The sequence below is a fragment of the Lynx rufus genome, unplaced genomic scaffold, assembly GCF_022079265.1.
Source record: "Lynx rufus isolate CCGP_SWC_20201006 ecotype Redwood Valley unplaced genomic scaffold, mLynRuf1.p SCAF_6, whole genome shotgun sequence".
NCBI lineage: Eukaryota > Metazoa > Chordata > Mammalia > Carnivora > Felidae > Lynx > Lynx rufus.
This window is the reverse complement of record NW_025814878.1, coordinates 144613721-144622376: the sequence shown is the minus strand read 5'-3', so window position 1 is coordinate 144622376 and position 8656 is coordinate 144613721. Positions and strand designations below refer to the sequence as shown.

Below are 8656 nucleotides of genomic sequence, written 5' to 3'. Positions count from 1 at the left end.
AGGTAGAGCATCTATGAAGGAGGCTGTGGGATGTTTAGGTGTAGCCACCTAGACCAAAGTAGCCACCATCTGCCTGGTTTGAAATAATCCCCGTTAACACATTTATTGGATTAGGTAAGAAGGGGTGGGTATGCCTATAAAAACGACACCCACCCAGAAAAGCCCCCCCCCAAAAAAAAACCCACAAACAACAACACGCTTAAAATAGCTAGTTACCTAAGATGAGCCTGTTGAGACTATGGCTTACCAGACGAGAGAGATGACGTTCCAGAAGCATAGGAGCATTTCAGTGGTATAGGATCGATGGACCAGTATGGGCTGTTCACCTCTAACATACAGAGGAAGCGTGGGAATATAGCACGCCAGATCACAACCTCGCAGGAATAAGGCAGAGGGCAAGCCGTTTGAAGCAAGTAGCTAGGATGAATGAGGTCCAGATATTGTGCCAAGTTTCCTAAGTTATCATAATTGATGCACATTCTTCACGGGCTGTGCAACCAGAGCGCTCTTAACACCGCAGGGTACCAAACACAGGCTGACCAGGCCCCACATTCCGCAGTTGCCCTGGGGCCATTCACAGCGGGGACGGGGTGTGTGGCTTCCCCTCACTTTCTGCTAATTCTGCAGAGTCAGGGATCTGTAAGTGGTTAGGTTACTCAAAAGGACCGGAGTCACATGCACAAAGATTGAGACGGTGGACAGCAAGCCAGCACCTGCCCCTCTTAATGCCGCTTTGCTCGGGTGGGTATCGATTATTGCTTCGGACCCTGGGGGCCGAGTGGACAATGGGTATCACGGGACCAAGGTACTAGGGAACGGAGGACTGCGTCGCATTCCCTCAGTGTAACAGAGAGACGGGCCCAGGCTGAGTGGCTGCTGGACACCCGGTGAACCGCCTGCGCTGTGCAGAGGCCACCGAGGGCCCCTGCGGTGGGAGCCGGCCAACCACTGAGATGCGGGACCTCTGTGCTTCCTAGAGGGGCGGTGAGGAGCGGGTGGAGGCGTGCCCGGGCGTCGTGACGTACTTCCGGTCTCGTGTGAGACACAGCTAGCGCGAGCCTTTTCCGGCGGGAGGCGCCCGCGAGGCTTGGTGGCCGCTCCCCGAGAGGCAGGCTCGTCTGTGTCGCCGCCCGCGGACGTGGACGCGAGCGCTGCGCGGACCACCCGCTTCGGGGCTCCGGGCGCTGGTGCGTCTTTACGGCCGGCGGTGGTTTTCTGTCCCCCTCCGGAGTCCTGTTTTCATCGAGGCCTTCGTGGCGGTGGTCATGACCTTGCACGCCTGTGCCGGGAGGGTTCGTCTCGGAGGACGTACGGTGACGGGGTCTCAGGACTTAGAAAACGGAGGAAAGTGTGATTTCCTCGGCTCAGAGAACGTTGAGAAGTGAGCGCGTCCTTCGAGCGGACATGGGCTGCCGGTCGCGTAGTGCGCGTCTCCAGGTGCTTTTAAGACCCCTCCAGCTCACAGTGCCGTGGGGAAGAGGGGAACACCCCTGCGATACCGCGGGGATGCCCGGAGCCGGGGGTGGGGGCATCTCCCGGTGAGGCGGAGAGCTGAGCGGAAACGGGCGGCCGGAGGCAGCCGAGGGAAGGTGGGTGTGCTGTGGCCGGGGCAGAGAGGATGAGCAGGTGACAGCTGCGATACCCCAGGGAACTTGGACTTGAAAAGGTAGTGTGCCTCTCCGTCCTTTCCGTGCGACGGCTCCCGCACAGAATGCACGCGATGTGTGTGCGCACACTGCCTCGCAGAAGGGAGCAGGGCCCGGCTACGCTGCTCTGGGAGGCGGACTCCGCAGAGACGGGAGTCCCTGTCTTCACGCACGGGAGTAGCGTCATCTTACTAGGCTTCTAGAAATTCCAGGAGGGTGGATTGGAAGGGGGTACGACTGGAAGCAAGAGATGCGCAGGCGTCACGGAAAGAGCCGGTACTGTAAGTTGGTGAAAGCCAGGTGCTGGCCGTGGAAGTGACGAGGGTGGAGTGGATTGTGTGGAAGACGCGGATTTAACTCCACTTGATGTCTAAGGGAGAAAGATTGTTGAAAAGGTGCTGAGCACAATGCCCGGCACGTAGTACGTATTACGAGCTTTATTTTTAACATAGTTAGGGATGATTAGGTTTTTGGATTAGATAGATGGTAAGGGGAATGAATGTGTCCTTCTTAAAGAAATGGGTAGGGCCGCCTGAATGGCTCAGTCGTTAAGTGTCCAGCTCTTGGTTTCGGCTCAAGATCTTGTGGTTTGTGGGAGCCCTAGTTGGGCTCTGTGCTGACAGTGCCGGAGCAAAGTAAAGTTAAAAAAAAAAAAAAAAAAAGAAATGAGTAATTTTGGAAGAGCCATTGATTATGAGGGGAAAATGATGAGTTAATTTTTGGTGGTGTTGAGGTGTTTTTAAGACCTAGGACTGGGGGCGCCTGGGTGGCGCAGTCGGTTAAGCGTCCGACTTCAGCCAGGTCACGATCTCGCGGTCCGTGAGTTCGAGCCCTGCGTCGGGCTCTGTGCTGACAGCTCAGAGCCTGGAGCCCGTTTCAGATTCTGTGTCTCCCTCTCTGTCTGCCCCTCCCCTGTTCATGCTCTGTCTCTCTCTGTCTCAAAAATAAATAAACGTTAAAAAAAAATAATAAATAAAAAAAAAAGAAGATTGGGAGTGGTTAGAGTGTTAGGAGCTGTAGAGGCATCTGGTAAGTAAAGGACTGAAAAATACTCACTGGGTTTGTATACAAGGGGGGCTTTGGTTAATTGACTTGGGACCCCTAACTCAAATGTGGGACACCCCAACTGACATGCACACTGTTCTTTTCTAAAACTAAAAATGCCTTTGAAAGAATCTAGCATAATTCTTGGCACAGAGAGGTTGATTTATAAATATGATTGACTAAATCTGTGACACGCAATTCAAGTAAGCAAAGCTGTTTGCATTGTTTTTGTTATCGGGATATTTCACGTTATCTGAATATTTCACTTCAGTTTCTAGATCTAAAAGCTACTAGTATTGTTCTTTAGTCCTAAAGTAACCGAATTGTCTGTAAGTCAATTTTAGGACATTTTTCTAATGACATTTTGTGCTTGTCTTATCTTTTACAGGGCGTCTTTACCTTCAAATCATTGACTTGACCATAGCGATTCACTCTGAGTAAATATGTTCTTAGTTTGGAGTTGATCTCTGTTAACAGTGATGTGTTATGCCTTATCACCAGCCTTATTAAGCCCCTGCTACTGTTGTGGTGAACTGCTTTGCCCAGGAATGATTCAGTCCAACCCTTTTGGGCTGCAGAAGAACAGAAGGGATGTCAAATAGTTAAAGCATCTAGCCTGCACAGAAGTGGTGCTTCTGACAGTTCTTCGGACAAAACTCCTGGCAGTTCTGTTAGGAGGATTCCCTTGGGCCTCGGGAGTCCGGCTCCAGGCAGGCTCTCCGCCGCCAGTAGCTGCGGCCCGAGACGCACAGCAAGGAGCAGATCCTGGAGCTGCTGGTGCTGGAGCAGCTCATGACCATCCTGCCCCCGGAGCTCCAGGCCTGGGTGCGGGGCAGCATCCAGTGTATAGGGCGGAGGCTGTTACTGGACTGGGGGCTTGTTGAGGAAGCTGGACCATCCAGGAGGAAGGTGAGATAAGGAAGAAACAATCTATTACCAGAGGCGGGTATTCTCTCCAGAGAGAGAGCAGAGACTTGAAGTTTCCTCTCAAGTGTAGTGAGAGGAAATGGCTAAGATGCATTGGCCAGAGTTGTGTTCCCCTCCCTGTCCATTTATTCCCTGTCCTTGTAGGTCAAAGGAAACTCTGCTTTCTGTCCTCCTCTTCTGTTCCCCGATTAATACTGGGATCTAAGCTCTAGAACCCTAGCAGATATCACCCTGGTCAAATTTCTCTAATTGTCCCTGGGTCCTTTGTCCTCCTGTGGGGACAGGAAGGGCAAACGAGGGCCCTAAGGGCAAATGGCTTGGCTGGCAGCAGCATTAAGACTCACGGGGCGGGGAGGGCAGGGCAGCTCCAGCCAGAAACAGGGCAGCTCGATCTGAATCTACTGAGGAGAAAGAGGAGATCCTACCGGGGAAAAGATCAGAAATGTCTTTTGCGTTTTTCCAAATGAACCTCATCACTAAACCTTTTGCCTACCTTTCACTTGATGTCTTGTTTCATTTTTACCTTGTCCCTCTAAGCACATTGTTTTAACCTTGATTGTCATTCTCCCTTCACTACTTTGCACTGACGTTGAAAATCCTGCTTCTATTGAATGGTTGTTTCTCCATTCTAACTGAATACTGCCAGCTTCCCTGGGCCTGACCTTTTATGCCAAAGGCAGGACAGCATTTTTCTACATTGAAGCCAATAGAAAATGACTCAAAGGCTACATACAATAGAAAAGTTGTTAAATGTGCATTTTCAAAGACTTCGTGTAGAAAACAAAACTTATTTAGTATTTTTATGTGCTCATTGGACAAGCACACATATATGCCCAAATTGTAATCATACTGAACATACCAACTGACACTACTTTTAAATTTAGTATTACATTATGGACACATTTTCCAAGAGTTACATGTAATGTATACATATGGCTGACATAAGTTCCATTGTACAGATACCAAATTATTTTTCGTTTTTACTTTAATCAGGTCTTTATTAAAAATTAGCTGTCCAGAATGATTTGACGTTTATGGAACAAATAAACTGAAGCTTATGCAGCAGGCTTCTTGTCTTACATGGTGGGTTTCTCTTCTGCACACTTCTCAGCTGCTGGTCTCCTATATTTATGACATGAGTCTAGGCATTTGACAGCTTTCTTGCTTCTGGTATAAAAAGAAGTATAAACTCCTCTAATTCCTTTCCTCCTCCTGAAATCAATCATTTTCCCAAGGACCCCAGATTCTGTTTAGTAAGAAATGGTATTTTAAAACCAAAGATAAGGTGCTAGGAATGCTCATATTGTTATTGGACATTGTTCCTAGGCCTTTCAGTGCTCAGAGCTAGGAAGAATTTAAGATAAAGTATGTATTGTGAATTCATACTGACAGTTCGAGTTCAAATTCAGGGCCTTAATCTTTCATCTGCATCTCCTTTTAGAGACTTCTCAAAGACACCGGGAATGATAGAGTATCAAATACTCATCTGTTTTATCCCACAGTATCTCAGTGGCCTCAAAAAAAATGTTAGCATTACCATCAAATATGGTTTTTATAAACAGCTTAATGGTGGTGCCTGATTTTTCCATTCTTTTGTCCTTAAGTTCTATATCATTGGGTATATACAAAAAAATTACTCTTCAAAGGACATTGGAAATAATTTCTCTTTTGTGTGGTTATGTCACCAGCAGGTACACATTTAAATTCAGTTTGTTTCATTTCTGTTTCAATGTTTAGGGATTGCTTTTTTTATTTTATTTTTTATTTAAAAATTTTTTTTCATTTTTTAAATTATGTGAAATACAAAGTTTTATACATGAAATCTATAAAATGTTTTCAAGGAAATTCTCCTTTTCCTCCTCCTGTTCCCTCTCTCATATAGGTAACCTTTTTTGCTCTTTAATGGTTTATCCTTTTATTATTTGTTTATTATAGGCACATGTGTACATGCACACCCTTCCCTTTTAAAAATAACACACTATAGGGGCGCCTAGTGGCTCAGTCAGTTAAGCATCTGACTTTAGCTCAGGTCATGATCTCACAGTTTGTGAGTTCAAACCCTGCATCGGGCTCTGTGCTGACAGCTCAGCCTGGAGCCTGCTTCGGATTCTGTGTCTCCCTCTCTCTCTGCCTCTCCTCCGCTTGCTCTTTCTCTCAAAAATAAATAAACATTAAAATTTTTTTTAAATAATAAAAAAAATTAAAGTAACACACTATAGTTTATGTCATAAACTCAATACACATCTGTCTTACATGAAACATTTTTTTTTTCTTCCCTCTAGCATGTAGTTTGAATGAGACTTGTTCAGTGAGCAAGTAACTGAGTAAGGTATGTGTGAATGAGGGAATTAGGCTGAAATTTTCAATCTCTTCTTTCAGGTGATTTGGTCAAAATGGAAAATGAGAAGGTGTTTCCAAAGTAGAAGAAATCTGAAGAAATAACATGCCAACAGGGACACACTGCTAGATTTGATGGCAATATTCTTAAGTGCCTGAATTATGTAGAAGTCCCAAAATACCAGAGAACCCTAGAAATAGATCTATGATTGCATAAGTGATGAATGTGGAATGAGTTTCAGAGCTCCATCCTTATCCAGCATCTGAGATACACAGGAGAAATGCCATGAAAATGAGAAATGTGGAAAAGCTTTTAGTCCAAGAGTGCTGGCTTCATTGAAGATAAGAGAATTCCCACTGAATTAGACCCACAAATATGGAGAATATGGAAAAGCTCTCAGTGCAGACACTGGACTAGTTCATCATAGAGAACCCATGCTGGAGAGAGACCCTATAATAAAAGTGACAAGTATGGTAAAGCCTTGGATGGTCAGCCCTTAACCAGGACCAGAGACTTCACACCAAGGAGAGGTGTTACCATCTTAACAAGTGTGGGAAAGGTTACAGTCAGAACACAGATTTTTCACTATCAGAGTCTGTGTTGGAGAGAAACTCTTCGTTTAATCAATGTAGTAAGAATTTTCCTGGATATTTCATTCCTTATTAAATACCAGAAAACTCGAGAGTGTGAGAAGTTGATAAATGTGAATGGAAAAGCCTGTGAACAGTAGCATCTCATCTAACATTAAAAATTTTAGGGGAGCCTGGGTGGCTCAGTCAGTTCAGTGTCTATTTCAGCTCAGGTCATGATCTTGGGGTTGTGATATCAAGGCCCATGTCAGGCTCTACACTCGGCATGGAGCCTGCTTAAGATTCTCTTGCCCATCTGCCCTGCTTGTGCTCGCTTGCTCTCTGTAAACAAAACAGAACAGACTCTTAAAGTGTCCAGCATGTGAAATCAGCAAGGCAGAATTTCTTCATACCAGACCTCTGGGTGGTCTTTGATGGGAACTGGCCTTTCAGAATGTCCCTCAAAACCTTGTCAGATTCAACAGAACAAGCCATTTACTTTTCCTTAACCGTCTCCTCAAGCAAGGTGCCTGGGTGGTTCAGTCAGTTGAATGTCCAGCTTCAGCTCAGGTCATGATCTCGCAGCTCGTGAATTTGAGCCCTGTGTCCGGCTCTGTGCTGACAACTCAGAGCCTGGATCCTGCTTCAGATTCTGTGTCTCTCTGTCTGCCCCTCCCCAACTTGCACTCTTTCTCAAAAATAAACATTGAAAAAAAATTTTTTTAAGTCTCCTCAAGCAGCTACATTATTTTAGTGATTCAAAGGGCTGCTTATGGACCACCAGTTCAGATTTCCAGATGTTTTAATTAGTTTTTTTTTTATTTTTTTTTTCAACGTTTATTTATTTTTGAGACAGGGAGAGACAGAGCATGAACAGGGGAGGGGCAGAGAGAGAGGGAGACACAGAATCGGAAACAGGCTCCAGGCTCCGAGCCATCAGCCCAGAGCCTGACGCGGGGCTCGAACTCCCGGACCGCGAGATCGTGACCTGGCTGAAGTCAGACGCTTAACCGACTGCGCCACCCAGGCGCCCCTTAATTAGTTCTTAAATACAGTTCTCACAAAAGCTTGGACTGTTAAATTATTTTAGTGAAAATTTAAGTTATGTATAAAATACAAATAGGAATGTTATTAGATGGTTAATTATTTTAAATGCTGCAGTTATGATTTGCCAAGTCAAAAAACTTGTTCAACATCTTTTTAGTAATGACATGGTGAGTTTTTGCGCCTTCCGTTCCTATCTAGGGTATGATGTGTGACATGTAGCCCCCAGTTAAGACTCCAGACAAGAAAGATGCATCTTTATTTTTAAAGTTTTTTTTTTTTTTTTTTTTTTTTTGAGAGAAAGAGTGTGCACACATGAGCAGGGAAGTGGCAAGAGAGGATCCCAAGCAGGCTCCACAGTCAGCAGGGAGCCCAATATGGAGATTGAACTCACGAACCGTGAGATCGTGACCTGAGCTGAAACCAAGAGTTTGGACACTCAACCGACTGAGCCACCCAGGAGCCCCAGGTGCATCTTTTTTTCAAAAAGAGGTGTATTGATTTGTATTAGGAAAACAGAAAAGACCCAAGTTAGTGTTCAAGGGAGAATAAGCAAACTCAAATGCCCAGGAAAGGCAGGTAAAAATAAAGTAAGCAATCCTAGAGTCACAAAGAAAAACAAAAACCATTATTTTACATTGCATTAAGTTCAGGGAAATTGTTAGGATTCTCTTTATTTTGAATTCTACAGGAGAAAGATGATCAGGTTAATTATTCATTGCGACCACCATAAACAATGATCTTTTCCTACTCTTGAGTATAGTACAGTTGACCCTTGGACAACATGCGGTTAGGGGTGCTGATCCCCTACACAAAAATCTCAGTATAACTTGACCCCCAAACACTTAATCATCAAGAGCCTACTATTGACCAGAAGACTTGCTGATAACCTGAAGAGTTGAACACATATTTTGTATGCTATATGCATCACAGACTGTATACAAAGAAAATGGTTTTTTTTTTTTCAGTTTTTAAAATTTTTTTAAAAGTAATCCCTACCCCCAGTGTAGAGCTCAAACTCAGGACCCCAAGATCAAGAGTCACACTACGTGTGAAAATTTGTGGAAAAAAGCTGAGGTTCTGAAAGG

General features: G+C 45.1%; 1 long non-coding RNA gene across 2 annotated transcripts; it reads left to right on the top strand.

Annotated features, from left to right (window-relative positions):
• The first annotated feature begins 1099 nt into the window (after positions 1 to 1099).
• Positions 1100 to 6765, top strand: LOC124529352 (uncharacterized). Of its 2 annotated transcripts, none has more exons than XR_006966311.1 (3): positions 1100 to 1666; positions 3079 to 3599; positions 5997 to 6765. It is a non-coding gene; the product is annotated as an uncharacterized LOC124529352 (long non-coding RNA). The 2 variants fall into 2 exon arrangements; XR_006966312.1 differs by having other exon boundaries at positions 1101 to 1589.
• Positions 6766 to 8656: the final 1891 nt, after the last annotated feature.